The 21263-nt window shown below is 48.6% G+C and overlaps 1 protein-coding gene across 1 annotated transcript in view; it reads right to left on the bottom strand.

Moving 5' to 3' along the window:
• FAM53B (family with sequence similarity 53 member B) overlaps window positions 1-21263 on the bottom strand; it is a 112191-nt gene that overhangs the window by 78079 nt on the left and 12849 nt on the right.

Raw genomic sequence — 21263 nt, 5'->3', positions numbered from 1 at the left:
AGGCATGAAACCAGAAAAGGCCAGTCACAAATGGGCCTCGGTAACTCTTCATGGGAATGGACTTTGTTAGCATTTTCACTTGGCACTGAGCAGTAGAGAACGTTGAGGCAAGAAAGAAGGCAGGGAATCCTGAGCCTCCCCACGGGTCAGGGTTCTCAGGCAGTCACTGTGGCGAAGCCCCTGGACCACTTCTCAGAAGAAGGGTTTGAACCAATTGAAAGAAATGCTACGTTTCTGTTAGAGGTTAGTGAAAATAGGCTGTATGTTGTTCACTTGCAGGTTCACAGACCCCACTGAAATCTATCCATGGACCCCGGGTTAAGAACCCCTGATCTAAACCAACCCCTTCTTGGATGGAAAAACTGGGGCTCATTGAGGTTGAGAGAATTTCCCATGATGACAGAGCTAGTGACTTAGCTAGATGGTGCAACAGATAGAGAGTGGGGTCTGGAGTCAGGAAGACTTGCCTCAGATATTTTACCAGCTATGTGAACCAGGGCAAGTCACTTAACTTCTGTCCACCTCAGTTTTCTTTAAAATGGGAATAATAACAGCACATACCTCCTGGGTTGTTGCAAAGATCAAATGAGATATTTGTAAAGTACTTAGCATGTACCTGGAACATAGTAGGCACTTAATAAGTGTTCCCTTCCTCCCTCCCTCCCCCTCCTTGTAAGTAGGAAAGCTGGGATGTGAACTCAGGCTTCCGTGTTTTTCCTACTATGCTGACTCCAGCAGAGCTAGAACTAGAACCCAGGTCTCCTGACTCATTGTTCCACTCCCTCATGAACTGCTGAGTCTAGAAGGGATTTCTTTCCCTGACAGGTAGATATGAGGCATCTTCACGTTAATCCTGCCAACCACAAGCACCACACTGGCGCTACAAAACATCTTGCCTGCAGCCTAGGACACAACACTGTGCCTCCAGATGGACTTCCTGCACTCAGTCAGTCATCAGGGCTCCGATGAGACCCGCCCTCAGCCAGACACTCTCGAGTAAACTCCACCTGACAGCAATTTTTGACACAGACACACCTTATACAGGACACTCTTTACAGGGGATTGGTTCATTTTAACTTCTCCATCTAGTCTGGTACCTAAACTCCCAGGGTTCCAGGCTAGGGAATTCATCCTCCTTGGCTCTGCTGACCCCAATGTGCTTCACAGAATTTAACTGTATTTTCAGGCAAATGGGCAAACAAGTGCCCATCCAGGCCATGAGGAGTGGCAAGGAGAACCAGGACCAACCTTGTTCTGGAAGAAACTTGAGGCATGCTCAGATAAAGACATCTGAATGTGTACCACTTCCAAACTTGACTGGCTCACCAAATAAATGTCGCTCTTCCAAGCTCAGGAGAAAGCTGAAAGACTGGGCCGCTCCTAGGTTTTTCGGTGGTCAGGAAGTAGCTGGCTCCAAGGCAGGCCCACCAGGCCTTACTCTTGGCCCTGCTGCTGTACCTCAAGCACTGGGGTTTTCTTTTTTTTCCTCTTTTTTTTTTTTTTTGTGGGGCAATGAGGGGCAATGAGTGACTTGCCCAGGGTCACACAGCTAGTAAGTGTCAAGTTTCTGCTTGGGAGCTTTTCCATGTGTATGCCTGGTGTTTAGCACACAAGTAAGCACTTAATAAATGCTTTTCCATTTTGACCTTCCTAGGGTTCTGTTTCCTTCCCTATTCAGTGAAAGGACTGTGACCATCAAAGGTCTCGGCCATAATTCTAGGACAATGGAGACAGGAAACAGGACACCAGAAGCTCATTGAGGGCAGGGCCTGTTTTTGCCTCTTTTTGTATCCCCAGCCTTAGCATAGTGCCAGGCACACAGATGGTGCTTAATACATGTTTATTGAAGTCAATCAATCAACTAATAAGCATTTATTAAGTGCCTATTGTGTGCCCAGGTAGGGATAAAAAGACAAAATGAAAGAGCTCCTGCCTTCAGGGGGCTTATACTCTATCAGAGGTCAAGTACAAGGCAAAGTTGAGAGAGAGGTCGACTTAAGAGCCAGAAAGGAGTTCACTTGACAGATGGGGAAATTGAGGTCCCGAAGAGTGGAAGTGACTGGTCCACCATGGTCCTCATGTTTATAATAACGAAGGAAACTGCAATGACCACAGCCTTACCCTGGCAGAAACTCAGGAAGAATCTACCTGCCCAAGGCAGCTAGGTAGCACAGTGGATAGAGCACTGGCCCTGGAGTCAGGAGTACCTGAGTTCAAATCCGACCTTAGACACTTAACACTTACTAGCTGTGTGACCCTGGGCAAGTCACTTAACCCCAATTGCCTCACTAAAAAAAAAAAAAAAAAAGAATCTACCTGCCCCACCCAACATATCCTAAACTCTAATGTCAATACTCAATCGCTTTGGTTCAGTCTGCAGTCCTATCTGCAAACTCACTGTTCAAGCTCAGCACACGCAAATGAATCTCACCTGTTGGCCATGAAATCATAGACTCTCATAGGAGGAAGGAGCCTGTGTTTAAACAGGAATCCCCTCTAGGACATCGGTGACCAGTGGGCATCAAGCCTCTACCTCAAGACCTCCAGGGAGGGGGAACTCACCACCTCTGGAGATAACCTGCTCCCCTTCTAGAAGCTTCTCTCTGTTACATTGTTTCTCTTCCAATCTCACCCCATCTGTGGCTCCCTGGAGTCGGGCAAAGGAAATGGAACACCCCTCCCCCCCATGGGGCAGTCCCTCAAATACTTGAAAGCCGCCACTGGATTTCCCCTCAGCCCTGTCTTTCTCGGGGAACAGCTCCCTCCACTAGTTCTTGTATGCCACCATTTGGGGTCCCCTCTCCATCCAGGCTGCCTTGGGCTCTGGATGCTACAGCTTGTCCGAGTCCTTCCTAAAACGTGGGGTGCACCAGGACTCGAGGACAGATGCTCTGGTCGTTGTACTTCTATTCACAAACGCAAAGATTGCTCCCACCTTCACACACATACTGCCGGCCAGACTGAGCCTGCAGGGCAATAAGATCCCATGGTATCCCCGTGTATCCCCTTACTCCCTGGGCTCCTATAGCTGATTCTTGAAGGCGAGTATAAGGCTTTACACTTACCCCCCAGTCATTCCACCAGTCTACCTAGTATGGTGAGATATATATATTTGAGAGCATGGTGCTGCCATCTGATACCCAAAAAAGCTAAGGTTATCTGAAAATGTAGGCAGCTCAACACCTATATTTTCATCCAAGTCCTTCCTGAGATTATTTCAAAGAAGATGGCCAAGGGCAGATTCCAGAGACGGTGGGATACAGTGAAATCCCTCCAGGGTGACAGTAATTCATTAATCACCAGTCTCCAAGACCACTGTTCATTGAGGTCTGAATCTATCTAACTGGACTCAGTCCATATCTTCCCCAAGGGCATTGAGGGAGATGTTAACAAATGGCTTGCTAAAATACAGCACCCCCCTCATCTACCATATCAATCACCCTGTCAAAAGGGGATTTGTCCTTCTTGTTCTACAATTTAGTGTACCTGGTGATGGGGTCAGGGGAGAGAGCGTTAGGGGGACATGTTCACAAGCCAATAGCAAACAATAAAAAGACATGGCACGACCCACCAGGATCTGAGAAATCCAGACTAAGCCAAGTCCCAAGTCACCTCTCAAATCCACACCATAGGGATGGTGCTTTCAAAGGTGGTCTGAGAGATCTGACGAGGAACATTGACCTCAGACATCAGTAGCAGTGCCATTTTTTTAAAGCAATGGTATTTCTAACAAGAGCCATCTGTCTACAGAAGGATCAAAAGACTGACAGCCCGCTGTCCACCCATCCAAAGATGTCACACTAAAGTCTTCTCTAAGGCTGTGTTTCAACATTCCTTTCATTCATTCTTCCAAAGCTAGAGAAGAAATATTGACAGAAAAACTGAAAGGGAGAAAAAGGATGTGATTGTTGGGTACAGTGGAAAGAGCACAGTATTTGAAGTCCACAGACCTGAGTTCAAACGTTTCCCAATGTCCTCTAGCTGTGTGACCTCGGACAAGCTCTTTAGTCTCTTTGCCCCAGTTTCCTCATCAATAAAATACAATGACAACACTTGAACTTCCTAGCATACAAGTGAGTAGAGGGGAAAAACCCTTTGTGAACCTTAAGGCCATGAAGAAATAGGAATTATCTTTACTTGGTTTGGATTTGTTTTTATTTGTGGTGGGGCTCTAATATTTAGATGTTCTCCTAAAAATACACGAAGCGCTAGGATTTCCCTGCCCAGACTCTCCCCTTGCCAAGCTGGCCACCAAACTGATATTCGGAAAACATAAACATAGCCATGTCACTCCCCGTGCAAAACTCTTCCGTGGCTCGAGGTTCTAGGATAAAATAGAAATCCTCCCCAGGGCCTTCTGAAATGCTTTGACAATGGGGTTACCTCCACCCCACCTCACCCTCGTGTCTGAAATGAACTCCTCCTTATCACCATAGCAGCTGGATGGAGCAGTGGCTAGAGCACTGGGCCTAGGGTTCTGAAGACCCGAGTTCAAGTCCAGACTCAGATACTTCCTCATTGCATGACCCTGAGTGACGAGTCGCCTCACCTTTGTTTGCCTCAGTTTCCTCAGATATAAAAAAAGGGTCATAATAGCACCTGCCTTGCAAGATCATTGTAAAGATCAAATGAAATACTCTTCATAAAGTGCTTCCCATAACAGCTGGCACGTAGGAAGAGGCGCATCAATGTCTACTGCCTCCCTTCCCTAACTTGTAGAATCCCTGACTCCTTTAAAGCACAGCCCATGTGCTACCTCTTCCAGGAAGGCTTCCCTCACCCATTGTATTAGTCTTCTCTCGGTCCTAAAGTGACTTGGCCTAACTTTATTCCTACAATGATATTTCCTCGTGTACACTGTGTATCTCCCCCACCCTTCCCTCTTCCAGCAGAACATAAGTTCACTGAGGACACGCTTGTTACTATGACATTTAAAATCTAATGTGTGGTGTAGGGAAAGCTAGCTAGGGTTTACTTTTTTTTTTGTGGGACAATGAGGGTTAAGTGACTTGCCCAGCATCACACAGCTAGTAAGTGTCAAGTGTCTGAGGCCAGATTTGAGCTCAGGTCCTCCTGAATCCAGGGCAGGTGCTCTATCCACTGCACCACCCAGCTGGGTTTACTTCTAAATTAGAAGCTTTAGCACCAGTTTTGGGCATTAAGCATTTATTAGTGAATAAAAGAACACCTGGGCCAGAAAGCCAAGAAAAAGCCTATCCTCCCTAGAGGAGAGATAAGAGGTCAGCCCGGCCTGCTTCTTCTCCCAAATCCTCCACCAGGAGGCTGTTGGAGACATGAACTGACAGAGGAAGTTCCTTCTGCCTCCCGAGGAGAGGGGGGTCCTTACACACTGATTCAAGCTCATTGGCCAGCATCACCCAAATCCATTGGTTCACTGGACTTGAGGGTGGTCCCGTGTTGAGGTCAGAGTCCACAGCCTCTGAAAACACACCCTCTTGAGAGCCAGGCAGGTGTGGTTTCAATTGAATTAACTTTAAGTACATTAATCAGTGAAGTCAGTCAATCTCAGTTAAGCCAATCAATCCAAATCAATCCCAGCTGGGGCCTGTGGGAGTCGGCAAAGCCCATTATTTTCTTATATTACAGAAGAACTGTATCAGACATTCCCCTGCCAGGGCTCTAGGCAGGACACAAAGGGGGTGGTAAGAAAGGAATGAGCATCTCCTACTTCAAGTTTGGCCCATTTTGTTCAGGTGTTTTCGTCATGTCTGACTCTCCATGACCCCATTTGGGATTTTCTTGGCAAAGATCCTAGAGGGGTTGGCCATTTCTTTCCCTGGCTCATTTTACAGGTGAGGAAACTGAGGCAAACAGGGTAAAATGGATTTCCCAGGGTCACACAGCTACTAAGTGTCAAGATTTAGATTTAAAGCCACATCTGGACAGGAACTCACACTCCCTGAACCTCGCATACTTAGCAGCCATCAGCAAACACCAGGAATAATGAGGACCGATTCTCATTCCAGTCTTTATCCCTGTCATGTAAACTGTTTACTAGGGCCATGCTTTTCTGGATTTCTGCAAGTCCCGTGAAGAGGAAAATGACCGACAGTGGACCATGGAAAGGGAGGGAGCACTGGTAAAACCATGCTTATCAGTGCTCCCTTTAGGGACCTGCTGGTTAGCTATAGTACCACACAGAGCATCTGGCCTGGAGTCAAGAAGACTCATCCTCCCGAGTTCAAATCTGGCCTCAGACACTTACTAGCTGTGTCACCCTGGACAAGTCACTTCCCTCTGGTTGCCTCAGTTTCCTCAACTGTCAAATGAACTGGGGAAGGAAATGGCTACCCACTCCAGGATCTCTGCCAAGAAGACCCCAGATAGGGTCACCAAGAGTGACTGAACAACAAAAGCCCAGCTCATTCCCTCGCTTTATCTCCCTAGCCATTCATTGACCACACCTTCCCATTTTTTCCTCTCTCTACATTGGGGATCATGTCCATTTCATTCCCATGGCCTCACCCTCAGTAAGTTCTTCACCTGGCCTATGCAGCAACTTCCCGGCAGGTCTCCCCACTCCAGGCCATCACAAACACTGGGGCCTCACTCGTGTTTAAATAGCTCTATTCAGCTCCTAATCAGTGCTCAAAAACTCCCAGGCTTCCCAGTGCTGACCAATTAAAATACATACTCCTCAGGCTTAGCAATCGAGGCCCTTCCAAAAAGGTCCCAAGCTGTCCTCCCAGCTCTATCTTGCACTCGCCCCATCCCACACCCTACCCCACTTCCTCCATGAAGGGCTGCCTGTGCCCTTGAACCGGAAGTAACCCCTCCCTCTTGTCAACTCAGAGCAATGTTCTGGTCCCTCAGAAGGAGCTGCCAGTTACTGTTCAATAATATTGTGCATTGGGGGCTATGTAAGGCTCCCATTCAGTCTCACTCATTTTGGCAGCCCCCTTGGCACTTGCCACACTTCTGGGCACAAAGTCTGCACATGGGTGATCACAGCCTGAATGTGCAGATGGGGGACGGAAGCCTGTGGGCTCAGCTCCCCACAAAATGTTAGCGAGTCTACCTCAGTACATTGGGCCCCAGCTGCCGGACTCCTGGGACTCAGGTTCTCTGGGATAGCACTGTCATCTTCTACCTAACCAAGAGAGCTGATAAAAGGCGGGCAAAACAGGGACAAATGGCAAGGGGAAAATACTATTAAAAAAAAAAAACCTTAGTTAAATGTCACTTGATCTATAAAGCAAGGAGCAAATTGGTTTCTAAATGGATAAAACCAAGATATAATTTGGTTTGCTGAAAGACAGAGCCACAGAGAGGAGGGAGGGAGGGAGAGCGAGGTAGATGGAGAAAGGGGGAGGGAAGAAGAGAGAAAGAGAGAGGGAGGAGGGAGGGGGAGGAAAGAGGAGGGAAAGAAAGAGGAGGGAGAAAGGAAGGGAGGGAGAGGAGAGGGCAAGGGGAAGGAGAGGGGAGAAGGGAGGAGGAGAGCACAGTATAAAATGTCTCGATGGCTCGATTTAGAGTTCCCTTTGCTGAAGCACAGGTTTCCCAACTATCCAAGCAGAGATTTTCAGTCCCTCTCAGCAGCAGAGAGCCTCCTGATTTATTACGAAGGATGCCTGACTATCCCAGGCAGTGAAACATGACAAAAATGGTGTCGCCTCACCAGAACTCGTGATCTACAGCAGGATTCCCATTCCTGACAACAGTAAGCCTCTGCCCTGTTCTCACATCTTCAGTGTGACTCCTCCAAGCTTGAATGCCAGTAAAACCTCCATCACAGGAAACTTCCATTAAATAGACTGATTTGAGACAAAATAACAAACACGTCTCAGTTTGTCACTCCCCATTTACCTATTTCTATTAAAATCAGTGGGGGTGGGAGTGGGAGATGGGAAGGGACTTTAAAGCCATCTTCCCAAGGGCATCCAGGGCTCCATATATGTTTAGGAAGGTGGCACAGGAGAGATAATAAAAGACTTAGAGTCAGTAAATCCTGAGTTTGAATTCTAACTCAATTATTACTTGTGTGACCCTGGATGAGTTACTTAACCCGTTTGCCTTATCTGCCAAATGGGGATGACAACAGGACTTACCTCCCGGGATTGTTGGAAGGATCAGATGAGATAACAAATGTAAAGTACTTTCCAAACCTTGAAGTGTTATAGATATTACTGATTATTGGCTATTATTCAATCTGTCCCAACGTCCTCCTGTTGGTCCATTGTTTTCATTGCCAACATGACATTTCCTACTTAAGGTGAGTGTTGGGAAAATGCAATTTAGGAAACTTTTCAACAAGAGGGATTGCACCACATTCCCCTGGGCATCCGCCACAGAGTAGGCATTACACTTTAACAGCTGAATGACTATAAGGGCAAAGAAGGCTTCTTTGGTTCACTCAGAATTAGAAAATCCAATGAACAAGAACATCCCACTCCTGAGGCATTCTGGTTAATGGCAGTTCTGTGGGATTACCAATGACCCAATCTGACTCCTTACTCCACAGGACCAGCTACCCCAGCCCATCCTCACTGTCCTACCCCCTTAGCCAATGCTAAAGGAGAAGGTGCTCCTAAGACCACAGGACCACAGACTGGGAGCTAGAAAAAACCTCAGAGACCATCAAGTCCAAAGCCCTCATTTTACAGATGAAGAAACTGAGGCTGAGGGACATTCAGTGATTTGGCCACAGTCACAGCCAGTAAGTGTCTGAGGCTGGATTTGAACTCACGTCCCCTTGACTCCAACTCTCCACTCTACTTGCTAACTACTTAATGACTCAGAAACACAGATGCCAACATCTTCCATGTAGAAAAGTGTGTGAACCAAGACGCTACTTGCAAGCAGGACTAATGAGTCCGGGGATGAGCTGGGGACAGAATTCTTCCATGCAAACTCCTGGTGGTCCAGGGCCTGTCACCCCTGACAGTTCTAAATGTCAGCTGCAATCTAGATGCAGACCACAGACTTTGGGCCATGAGCCTGGGTGGTGGGGACCCCAGTGCCTGACACCTTTCAGGTAACCCCAGAATCTAGCTCCCCTCCCACTGCCAAACATTCAGGCCCCATGGAAGGGAGTCCTCTGCTCAACTCTTTTTTCTCAAAACTCTCTGCCCTCCACTGTCTCCCAGGGCCAAAGTCGGTGGGCAAACCAAGTTGTGGTTTGTTTTGTCAGCGGTGAGGGGCAAGGATTTGGCCTGTGCATGTAAATGTTCACAGGAACTCAGTGTGGAAAGGGATGATCTTGTCAGCCTACTAGCCCAAACCAACCTTGAACAAGAACCCAATGGGATCCAACCTTTAGGCTCAAGGACCTCTAATGAGGAGGTGCTGCTGCCATCCCAAGGCAGCCTGTTCCACTCTGGGACAGCTCCCATGGTTGGGCAGATTTCCCTGATGTCAAACCCAAGTGTGCCTCTGTAACTTTTAAGCATGACCCTTGGTTCTCTACATCACACATTTCCATCTGCCACTTCTCCCTGTGGCTCCTACTGAGGCCCTCTGGGGCCAAGCAAGACCAAGCTCACCCCTCTTCTACCAGAAAGACTTTCAAGGGCAGTCCCCAGGTTCAACCTGCCCACTTCTCTCAGCCCATCCTCATATGCCATGGATTCAAGGCTCTTCCCCATACTAGCTGCCCCCTTAGTCACTCTCCAGCTTACTATGTTCTTGCTAAAAATAAAGTATCTAGAACTCAGCATAATCCCACAGAAGCCACCTGACCAAGCACAGAGCACACAAAGGGACCATCCACTCTCTGGTGTTACACCCTGAGGCCCCTCTTCATGATGCTTGATATCCCATGAGTTGACAGGGATTCTGTCTGCCACTGTGGACTCAACATCGAGTGTCGTGGGCCACGAAACCCCTCAAGATTTTTTTTCTAACCATACCTTCCTCATCCTGGGCTGAGGAAATTGATTTTTTAAAAAATTCAAGGGGCAGCTAGATGGCGCAGTGGATAGAGCACCGGCCCTGGAGTCAAGAGTACCTGAGTTCAAATCCGGCCTCAGACACTTAACACTTACTAGCTGTGTGACCCTGGGCAAGTCACTTAACCCCAATTGCCTCACTAAAAAAAAAAAAAATCAAGTGAAGACTTGCTATTTATCCCTATTAAATCTCATTCTATTAGATTTGGTCCAATGTCTTAACCTGTTAAGTTCTTTTTGGGTCCTGTCTGCCGACGAGTTAGCTCTCTCTCTCTTAGCTGTGTCATCTCCAAGTGTGACGGCCAAGCCAGCCACATCTCCATCCAACCAGAGGCTTAAATCAAAGACGACTGATGGAAGAAGTGGTCATTTCTCAGTGGCCGAAACCTCCAATGCCCATACACGCAGTGAGCAGAATGGTGCTGCCACCATCTTAACATCTCCTCAACAAAACTACACCTTTCCCCACTCTGGCAAGCTGGAACTACTCGCACAATAAGTAACTGCATTTTCTTTGTCATGGCACAACCACACAGAAACTCTCAGAAGTCGCTGAAGACTCAGCCCACAAGTGACAGGCGTGTGAATCAGATACACATCATTTATGTGTCCCACATGCAGATGAGTCAACAGAATTCACCAGTGACCTCTGTATTCAGGTACCCAGGATAAAAGTCCATGGAGACAAATCAAGTGGCCAAAGAGTGAAGCTTTTGCAACAAAACCAAGACCCACCCAATCCGAAGGGGCTTCATTCCAATTCATCCACCTGTTATCTGCTTGTTCTTGAGGGAGCAATGTGGAAGGGGATGGGCTCCCTTACAAAGCAAGACAGAAAGAGAATGAAAAGGAGGGAAGGTGCTGAGGCTATTCTCCCCACCTCCAGTTATTCCATCTTAACCCAAGAAGACCTTTCAGATTCCCCTTTGACAATGGGAAGTGAGACTGAGGAATGGGCAAGAGAACAAGTTAGCCAACACCCGGGGCAGCCAACCGCTGGCAGCTCTGAGGGTAAAGGAAGGGTGTCATCCCGGGACGTGGCCCCAATAACTCTGACTTCTTGTTGTGGCTCCCCTGTAACATAAGGAGGTTACAGGAGATCATCGCTAAAGAACCCTCCACCTCTGAATTCCAAGGTAACCACAATCATCACCTGTCGCAGCCTCAGTTTCCCCACCTGCACAGCTCGGGGTGAAGGTAGGAGAGGGGAGACTGGACACGCTCTACTGAGTGCTGGGCTCACCGATTTGCTGGCAGGGGAAGGAAAGACAGCTGTGAGCAAGCAACCAGAGGAATGACTGCTTCAGAGCACTCACTATGGGATTACACTCCAGGCCCCCACAGGTGTCAAGCACTTTCAGTGGGATTTTCAATACGAGTGCACTGACTTGGGCAGCAACAATACCAGGTGAGTTAGCTCCATGACACACCAAACAAGAAGGAAGCTGTGTCTAGATGGCTCCCAAGACTGACTCATGCAAATTTCAGTCGCCCTTCCTGCTGTGACCAGGGTGCCTGTGCCCGAGGCAGTAGGAGCAGGCCAAGAGGAAGGGCATCATTCGCACAGACCCCAGTCATGCCGGCTTCAGCCTTTGACCCAACCCACAAGATGTATGAATGCTGGATGACTTTCTACCTTCCAAAGTCTGGCCTTGCTGGTTGCTGTGTGCTTGGCTGTTGGAAAACACAGAATCTTTGTTCACGGAAGGGCCTAAGACTCTAACTATGCCAACCCAACCATTCTGCAGCTGTAGAAACTGAGACCCAGAGGGGAAGAGACTAGGCCAAGGCCACACAAGGGACAGGTTGAGGCTATGAGATAAGTCTCTTTAACCCTGTGTTTGCGCTGCTCTTGTGGCCTAAAACCTGGCACTACCGAAAAGAAGGGCATGTCGCTTGGTGTGGGAGCCTGCCAAGAAGCCCAGCCACTGGGGGACAGTGATTGTAGAAATGCCAGGACAGAAAAGAAGACAAGAGGCCTGGTGGTTCTGAGGCAGAGAAGGTCATGTTGTGTTTGGGGGGGACTTCAATGTTCCCGTGCTTCAAACTTAAGCAACAGAGCATGACCCCAAGAATCCTCCAGATGTGACTACATGGGCAGGGTGGGGTGGGGCCAGGTCTCCTTCCTCAGAGATTTCTTTAAAGTCTCTCTCTCTCTCTTTTTAGAAAAGCCTCCACTTAGGAAAAGTCAGAATAATCAGCTTAAAAGGAAACTCAGAGGGGGCCTGTCTGCCCATGTGGTGGGGAGAGGAGAGGAAGACAGACTCGAGGTTGACTCTTCTTTTAATATAAATTGGCATTCAAGGCTTCTTTTTCCATCTCAACTCCCCTCAAGCAATCTCTGGCTGCAAAGATGAGTGAGGATAAACAGAGAAACTGCACTTATTTCCTCATTTCCTGGGAGAAATGTTCTCTCTTTCAGCACCAGCAAGGGTCAGCTGTCTGCTACACAACAGGCTGACTGTGCATCAAGCCAACGGAGAGATTAAAGCTTCATTTAAAAACCGTCGATGAGAAGATAAAAGGAGGATGGGGTGCTCTGAGAGGCTCCCCGGCAAGGGCCCCAGGGGTCTGCTGCAGTCAGGGCTGGGGCTCCACAGACAGGCGCAGGGATTCCTAACACAGCTGCATTTGGATTACTTCACTGACACGGTCATTTTTAATTGCCGGCTGGTGTGCCACAGTTAACCTTTTAGGAGATAGGAGAATTCAAGCATCCAGTTGGGTTTCACTATCTCACAGAGCCACTAACATGGGGTGGCTCTGGTGGCTGCCAATGAAATCATGGGGGTGGTTTGTGCTGGACAGTGACCTCTACGATTAAATCTATACAACCCCAACATATATGATGGGGTGGGGGGGAGTTACTAAGTTCTCAGGATGCTTCGCCTAAGCAGACGGAGTCCAGACTGCATTAGCCTTGGACAAGTCACAGCACTTCTGTAGGACTCAGTTTCTCCATTTGTGATTTGAAGGACCACCTACTTCTGAGGGTTCTTGAAAGTGCTTTATAAACAAAGCTGAAAATGCTGGGCCTCAAACATCTGAATGACCGGCTCTCGCCCTGCCCATGTCACATCACTGCCTGGGTTCCTGAAGGGTCTTCAGATTCACCCAACCCTTGACCTGCCCGGTTTGTACGAGTAAAGCCAAGCACCCCCACACAATGAGAACTGAGACGCCGCCTAGAAGCTTCTTGGGGGACCCCAAAGAGACCTGTCTGCCTCAATAACTTCCCCAGACCTGATCTGGTTTGTTCCACTGCCCCAGCAAGGCAGAAGCTTCCATTCTAGAGGATGAAGAAGGGCCTTATCCACATGGGAGACACTCACTCGTAGAAGGTTAGTCGCCCCAGGTGTGTCCCACGTGCTGAAGAAGGTGCTCCACTGTCTTGGGCCTCATGCCCATTCAGACCCACGTGGCAGGTGGATCCCTACTCCAGCAGAGCTCCTGAAGGCAGGAGGCAGAGAAGTCTGTGCAGAGACCCCTTCACAAGAGTAAACAGTCACTGAGGAAGGTGCGCTAACCTAACCGCGGTTTATAGCCCATCACAAAAATCACATCAGGGCTCCCACAGTGATAAGCCAAGGAGGCCCCGCCATGAGTGGCCGGGCTACCAATATGGTGAGTGGAAGACTTTTGATAAAAATATTTCCATTTTGGATCCTTTGTCCCAATGGTCCCAGAAGACTTGCGGGGATGAGCATCTGGCCACAAAGCAGCCCCTCTCCTGGGCAGCAGCCTTCACAAAGCCAGGCTGGGCACTGTCAGACTCCCATGGGTGAAAAGTGCCATTGGACCATCCCATGGCAATGCCCAAGATGGAACCGAGGATTGACCTCCCAGAGGTTCCTCTTCCTTTTAAATGAGGAAAAAAAGGAAAAAAGTAGAACTTTAAATCATTGTATCTTTTTTTTTTTTTTTGGTGGGGCAATGGAGGTTATGCGACTTGCCCAGGGTCACACAGCTAGTAAGTGTCAAGTCTCTGAGGCCGGATTTGATCCCACGTACTCCTGAATCCAGGGCCGGTGCTTTATCCACTGCGCCACCTAGCTCCCCCCAAATCATTGTATCTTAACCCAAATCCTAGCCCTTACCAAATACAGGGACATTTCAGAACTTAGAGGTGGAAGGGATGCTAAAGGTCATGTAGTTCAATCCCTTCACTGTAGAAATGAAGAGAAGGGCAGGGCCTTGGCCAAAGTCGCCCAGCTTGGGAGGGACAGAGGCAGGCCCTGTCTTCACTGTCACCAAACTAGGTGAGGGCTTTTCATGGCCCAAGAGACCTGGGGTCCGTGACCAGCCTATCTTGGAGGGCTTGCTTTGGGGTTGGGCTTTTTTAAAGACTTTTGCGCTCTTCCCAACCAGGTTCAAATTTCCACTTTGCAAATTTGGTCACCCTCATTGCAACAGGAATGGAAACGTCACCAGATGCTTATTTGACCTCAGGGTTTGCCTCAATGTGGTAAATACATAAGAGTTTCTAAGAAAAAAAATAATTCAAAAGGTTCTCAACATCTCCAAGACAACAGAGAATAAGTATGTCTGCATGTGCTGGCCTTCACATCCCCAGAGGAGGTGCTTGTTCTCCAAGAGTCCCTCAAACAGCTTCTCCCCCTTCTCACAAGCCATCTGGTTTATCCAAAGAGTGGCCTTCACCCACTGGCTTCAGGCACTTCTGGTTGGGGCCACTAAAGTGAAAACCTGCCTTCTCTATTATGCCCTGCCTCCACAAGACAACTTGGATCCATCTGCCAATAAAGAATCACTCCTTTAGCTTTCAAAGCAATGAGCAAAGTGTGTTTGTCCCAAGTTGCAGCACAGTTCAAGTTCATTCCTGATTTCATTTGAGCCAACGTGTTGCTTCACTGTGTAAAGCTGATAGTATTTTAAGGAAAAACAAGCATGAATGGGGTGAGCCAGAAAGCCTGGGCCTTGTCTCACTTCTCCTGCCCTGCAACAAGCGCCATTTTGGATTATCAAAGTAGTTTTCTTGTTCACGGCCCTTCCATCAGAGAGAAAATTGTCCCATCAGCCCTGAGGAGGGTGAAGGTTTGGAAATCAGTACGACCCCACCCATCTGAACTACTGAGAACCCTGGAAGAAATGGAGAGGGGAGCAAGACCCTTCTGCAGCAGCAGGGGATGGCAAAAGAGCCTGGATAATTTGAGGTGGGACTGAATAAAGATTGTGGCTGCCTGACTTGTAGAAAATGCTAGAAATCACTCTAATCATTATCTTGCAAACAAAGAAAGAGATCCCAAGAGACAGTGATTTACCCAAGGCGACTCAGTTATGGCAGAGCTGGGACTTGAACCCACATCTCCGACTTCCAGGGATGGCCTTGTCGGGGGGGCTCCCTAATCAACATTGGTTCAGAGGACTCCTTTCTCCTGGTGCTTCCTGAGGGCAGGGCATAAAACTGTGGTCCATACATAGGACAATCCTCTTAAAGGAAACAATACTCTGAACATGGTAGATTCTTTACATCTCATTTTGTTTTATGCAAAACCTGTGGCTTTTCTATACTGCTGGTCTGTTTTAAAGGGCCTGGGGAAGTCACTAAACCCAGTTCTGCCTCAGTTTTCCTCATTTGTCAATAAGTTGCAGAAGGAAAAGGCAAACCACCCCAGTAACTTTGCCAAGAAAACCCCAAATGGGTGAAGATCAGACACAAGTGAAAATCAAGCTAAAGGGCAATTTCATTTTTCTTAAAAAAATGTTTTACTAGAGGGTCAACTCAATGCCTTGGTTGTTCCTCATGGAGAGAAGGACCGCGCCAATGATAATACTCTAGCCCCTTGAGAGAGCACATTCCATCCCAGACGAGAATGGGCAGTGCATCCAACCAGTGGTCCCTGAGGGGTCAGAGGTCGATGGGTCCCCGGGTGGAGATCTCAAGGCAGAAGGGACTTTTCAGACCATCTATTCTCTCCCACTCATTTTGCAGGGAACTGTCCAAGGTCACGCAGATACTCACAGCCCCAAAGCCATAGTAAAACCTAATTTACAAATGATGATCCATCAAGTAAGATCGATATTATTTGGGAGGGTTTTTTTTGGGGGGGGGTAAGGCAGTGGGGGTTTAAGTGACTTACCCAGGGTCACACAGCTAGTAAGTGTCAAGTGTCTCAAGCCAAATTTGAACCCAAGTCCTTCTGAATCCAGGTCCTGTACTCTATCCACTGTGCCACCTAGCTGTCCCCTGAGATTGATATATTCTTAAGCAGATTTTATCCATAAGGGGAAAGAATCCATGGTGAAACCTGAGAATACAGAGCTCCTAAGAGGTATATCCTGCCTATTATCCTTTGATCAGCTCTTGGCGACAGACATCCGCTGCTCCTGGACTAAGAGCCGAGTTCCAATTCCATTGTTTTGTTCTTGAAGAGACCATGACATCAGGAGGTGTGGCATGACTTGCAGTGAACTGGATTGAAGTGAGGCGGGGCTGTGCAAAGTCACCAGCCTCACTCTCCTCCAGTAGCCACTGGGTCCAGGGGCAAGATGTAAAACAGGATACTGGATGTGGCCCTGCTTCTTTGAGGCAATGTTCTATCCACTGGCCACCTAGCTGATTAGGCAGGTGGTAGAATGGTAGAGCACTGAGCTTGAAATCAGGAGACCTGAGTTCAAACCCAGCTTCATTTACTTATTAGCTGTTGACACTGGGGAGATTACTTAACCCTGTTTTGCTTCCGTTCCTCATTTGTAAAACAAGCTGGAGAAGCCCCAGCTTTGACACTTCCTTGATGTGCGACCCTGGGTGAGTCACTTAACAAGGAGACCTGCCTTGACAGGTGCTTGTCAGGAAGGCCCTAACGGTTAAGGCTGACTAACAGATCAGAGCAGATAGAAGGGAGTCTAAGGGGAGACAACAGCAGTGGGGGTGGGGGAGGGGAGACAGAGGAGAGGGGAGAGAAGCACCAGCAGCCTTTTGTCTTGAAATGGCACCAGCCAGCCTCCTTTCTCATCACACATTTCCTTGATATTCAAAGCCACACTGAAAATTGAATTCACAAATTCTACTTTATCCGTTACAAATCAAAACCAGCCTAACATCATCGTCACGGTGAGGTTCGAGGCTTGGCTGCACCCTCTCTAGCATTCTTGGGGGGAGTAATTGCCCACGCCAACCAAATAAATCCACATTCTTAGCCACGTCCTAAAGATGTGCTGTGCAAATAACACAAAACACCTCAGCTCACACAGACTCGAGCCAAGGCCATGTGTGAGCCTCACAAAAGAAACACAAGTGGGTTTGTTGGCTTTTCCATTCCAGTTTAAATGGAGTTCAACTCCCTCTATGGTGGCATGAGGGAGGAGATGAAGAGAGCCAGGGTGCCCCCTTTACCCACATTCATTTATAAGGGTATTTTTGTCTCTGTTCCAACCAAGATGGGCTGGCCCAGGGACAGAGCAGCGATGGCCTATCAGGCAAACAGTAGGCACCCTTCTTCTGGATGGCAAAGCTAACACTGATCCCCGACATCTGTGAACGACGCCACATACTGTGTGAACCTTCCAAGTGACAAAACCGCCGAACCACAGAGGGCAGGAAGTGGACAAAGCAGAGCTGTCAGATGAGACCCCGAAGGAAGAAAAGGCAGGCAGGCAGGCAGGCAGCCTCAAGCCCCAGACCTGACCTACCTAAGAGCACTCTCAGCCTGCACACACACAAGCACAGACACCTGGCGGACCAAGCTCGCAATGGAGCCCTCCCCAACTGTGCCCCCCCACCCCCAGCACCAGCAGAGGGGACAGCCTAAAGGCTGTCAGCATGCCATCCCACTGACCCACATAAGGGATAACAGCCTTCTTGGCCACAGCTCAGCAGGGCTCCTCTTGCCACCCAGGAAGAGAGGTTTTCTTGCACTCGTGAGAGCTCAGAGCTCCAGAACAGAACCCAGGAAGAGGAAAGCTGATATCTGGCTGAGTGGCCCCAGCAATGCGTCACTCTGGCTGTTTATTGAAGGGCCGCTACCTTGGTGGGTCTCTGAATATGGCTGAGTATTGTGGAGCAGGCGCTGAGAGCCAGGGGGCTGCAATGGCAAGCTACCTCCCACTCTCCATGCCAGCCAGGTGGTCCATTAGCTGGTCCCAAATGGCTTCCCAGGAGGCTGAAAGCTAACCGGAGGGGTAGGGCAGTGTAACTGTGAGAATCCTGGAATCTCAAAGATGAAAGAGACCTCAGAGAGAGTCTAATGCTTCAACTGTAAGAGGAAGAGGCTGGGCTACGTGAGTGCAAGTCCCTTTGAGGGGCAAACTGTGGCCCAAGAAAAACAGCTGGCATTTGTCATACCCAAAGGTTTCCAAAGCTCGCACACCCCTACTCTCCTCTGATGCTCAACAGACTGAGTTACAATGTCCTGGGCATCCGCTGGCTTCCACATGCCTGTTCCTGAGCAGACATTGAGAGTCATCGAGCGCCAGCCCCTTGGTGCCTGGGGGACACGCTCAGAGCTCACTTTCCTCTGCTGAGCCTTGGGTTCTTCATCCATGAAATGGGGCAGGGGGAGAGAAAGAGACACGAGCTGGCTAATTTAGGATCTCTTTCTAGCCCTCAAATCTTGCTTTCTATGTGGTGCTTTAAAAGGAGTGTGAGAATTGTCAGGAATCCTAGGACATGGAAATGAGAGAGAACAAATCCATTGGGAACAGCACAATGGGAAGAACACTTGGGCTCTCCAGTCAGAGGACCTGGATCAAAACTCTCCTCTGATACTTTTCTAGCTGTATGACCTAGAATAAGTCACTTACCCACCTGGGGCCCTCGTTCTTCACATGTCAAATGGGGGGGGGGAGGGTGGAATGGGGAGAGGACAGTAAAGGATGGACTAGACGGCCTCAGAGACTCTGTAGAGTGAGGGAGTCACCAAACGTAGGAAGCCTTAGCTGGCATCTAGTCTACCTTCTGGGCCCCCCCATCTCTACCCGCGAATCTGTTCTAAACCAAGAACTCATCCACTTGGGGGAAAACCATTGTGGCCTTCTCGGGGTTCATGTTCTCCATCAGTGGAATAAGACGATGAACCATGAGGGGCTTCTCTATCTTATGATGCAAGGTGAAGATTAAGCGGTGCTGCTCAAGACCAGTTCAAAGTCAGCCAGGGAGGGCCTAAGATGGCAGAAGCACCCTTGGCCAAAGGGGAGGCCATTGGGGGTGCCGCTGATGGATTTGTGGCAGGGGAGCTTCGGGCTTTCTAGCATGCAGGCTCCATGGCACTGTTCCGGGAACAATGCATTCCAGAAGTCTTAAACAAACCAAGGACATGCCAAAGTACTCTGACAAGTGCAGAAAAATGATTTTTTAAAAGGCAAGTTTGGAGCACATTTATCCAAGTACCCCACACCACTGACACCCGCAGCAACCAGGGGCATCTCGGCTCGTATTTCCGGCCTTCTCTTAGTTCGTGTCAACTTCCCAGTCACTTTTCAGCCTGTTTCAGACTCGATGAGAGCAGCATTTTTCTTTTCTTCCTAGCCCAGTGAGGACAGTTGCTAAACTCCCAGAGAATCTGATGTATCGTACAGAGACATTTGGCCAAAACCAAGACTATTTACCTTGAATCATCAGCACTTCTCTCTCGCAGAAAAATGCTGAGGGGAAGAGCAGCCGAGAGCCAGGGCAGGGGCATCACACAACTCTGGAGTCTCTTTCCTTTCTCCCCTTCTTTCCTCCTCCTTCCACTCTCTGGTTCCCCAGGCTGGTGCTGCTGGCCCTGACTCTGAAGAATCCACATCTCCCGTGGCAGAGCACGTGGGGAGCTGGCCAAGCTTCCCTACAGTCATCAAGGGATTGGGGTGATTGAGAGGAGGAATGTTTCTGTCACCCTCTGAATCGGCCCCACTTCTCTATCTATCCTTCCCTAGGATTAAGGGCAACCGCACACAAGTCCTTTCGCCACTTTGTAAGAAGAGGGCATTAGAGACATTTGTCCATTTCTGGGGGGCTCCTGGCAGCCCCAATTCTCATGCCTTTGAGGCTACAGGTGCACTTTTCAGGAATCTCAAGTCTCAACAAGGAGAGTGGGAGGGTTTACAAGCAAACCAAACCCATACTCATTTGGGCCAAATTCATTTCAAAACTCCGATACCTGGGCAAGGTGATCCAGGTGGGCTCACTCTTTAAGGAATGCTCCCAGGACCTGGGAGCTGGAAGGCCCCTAGAATTCATGTAGTCTAATCCTCTCATGTACAAAGAGGGAAAATTGAGGCCCAGAAAGAAAAAAAAACTACTTTCCCATGACCACAAGGCAACAACCACTTGCTAGGCAGCTGCAGGTACAGCAGATAGAGTGCTGCTTGGGAAGCGGAAGGTGCCAAGTTCAAATGGAATCTGAGATGACTACTGGCTGTATGACCCTGGGCAAATCACTTTGCTTACCTGACTCATTTTCCCCTTCTGTAAAAGGTGGCTAATAATAGCACCTACCTCCCAGAGTTATTGTGAGGTTAAATTAAGATATTTGCAAACCTTAATGCTCTATATAAATGTTAGATATTATTACTATTCAATTTAATTTAGCCAGCACTTAGTAAGGGCCTACTGCATGCCAGGTAGTGTGTTAGGTACTGGACTTGAGAACACACACACACACACAAAAACCCTAACTTGAAGGAGTTTATTTCTATTGTACCTGCTAGCACCTGACCTGCCACAGAAGGGAATGGGGCGTATATATACAGGGTGGATTCACTTTGGACTCCTCCCAAGGAGTCCCCTGAAGTAATAAAGAAAAGGGGGAAAGGCCTTCATTACAGAGCAATTCCACCCAAGGGCAGCCTAATGCAGGGCTCGGGACTCCCTGCCACTTGGGCTTCTTTGAAAGGAGGGGTTCGAGCCAATTGTTCTACAAGGAATTTTCCACCTCAAACCTTCTGGAATCCTGTGATCTTGTGACTTTGTACAAGTCACATATCTCTCTGAGACACTCTGTAAAACAGAGGAAAGATATGCGTGAAACCCTTATCACAGGGCTGGTGAGAGGCGCCAAGGTGGCATTTTGTAACCATAGAGCTCTCATCACTGCAAGTCAGGTGACAGTCAAAGAAGCACTGGCCAAGGATAGGGAGAGGCCAGCACTGGATGACCCTCACTCCTGGGTGCAAGCATGGGTGCCCCCACCTCTGTACTCTCTTCATGTTGGTCCCTTTGTCTCCGAATGAAGACCCCAGGGGAAGGGAATGCCGGCATCGCCCCAGCCCAGCAGCTCCAGCAGCTATTTTGAGGAGGCCACTCTAGCGAATTCAGAATTCCTCTAGGAGAGGCTAAGGGGCAAAGCTGATGGTCCCCTTCCATCAATCAAGGCCTCTGGATGCCACAATATTTACAGAAACTCTTCCCCAATAGTA

This window comes from Dromiciops gliroides, chromosome 2, assembly GCF_019393635.1.
Source record: "Dromiciops gliroides isolate mDroGli1 chromosome 2, mDroGli1.pri, whole genome shotgun sequence".
Lineage (NCBI taxonomy): Eukaryota > Metazoa > Chordata > Mammalia > Microbiotheria > Microbiotheriidae > Dromiciops > Dromiciops gliroides.
Note: the sequence above shows the minus strand (reverse complement) of the source record. Positions and strands in the feature narration are given on the sequence as shown.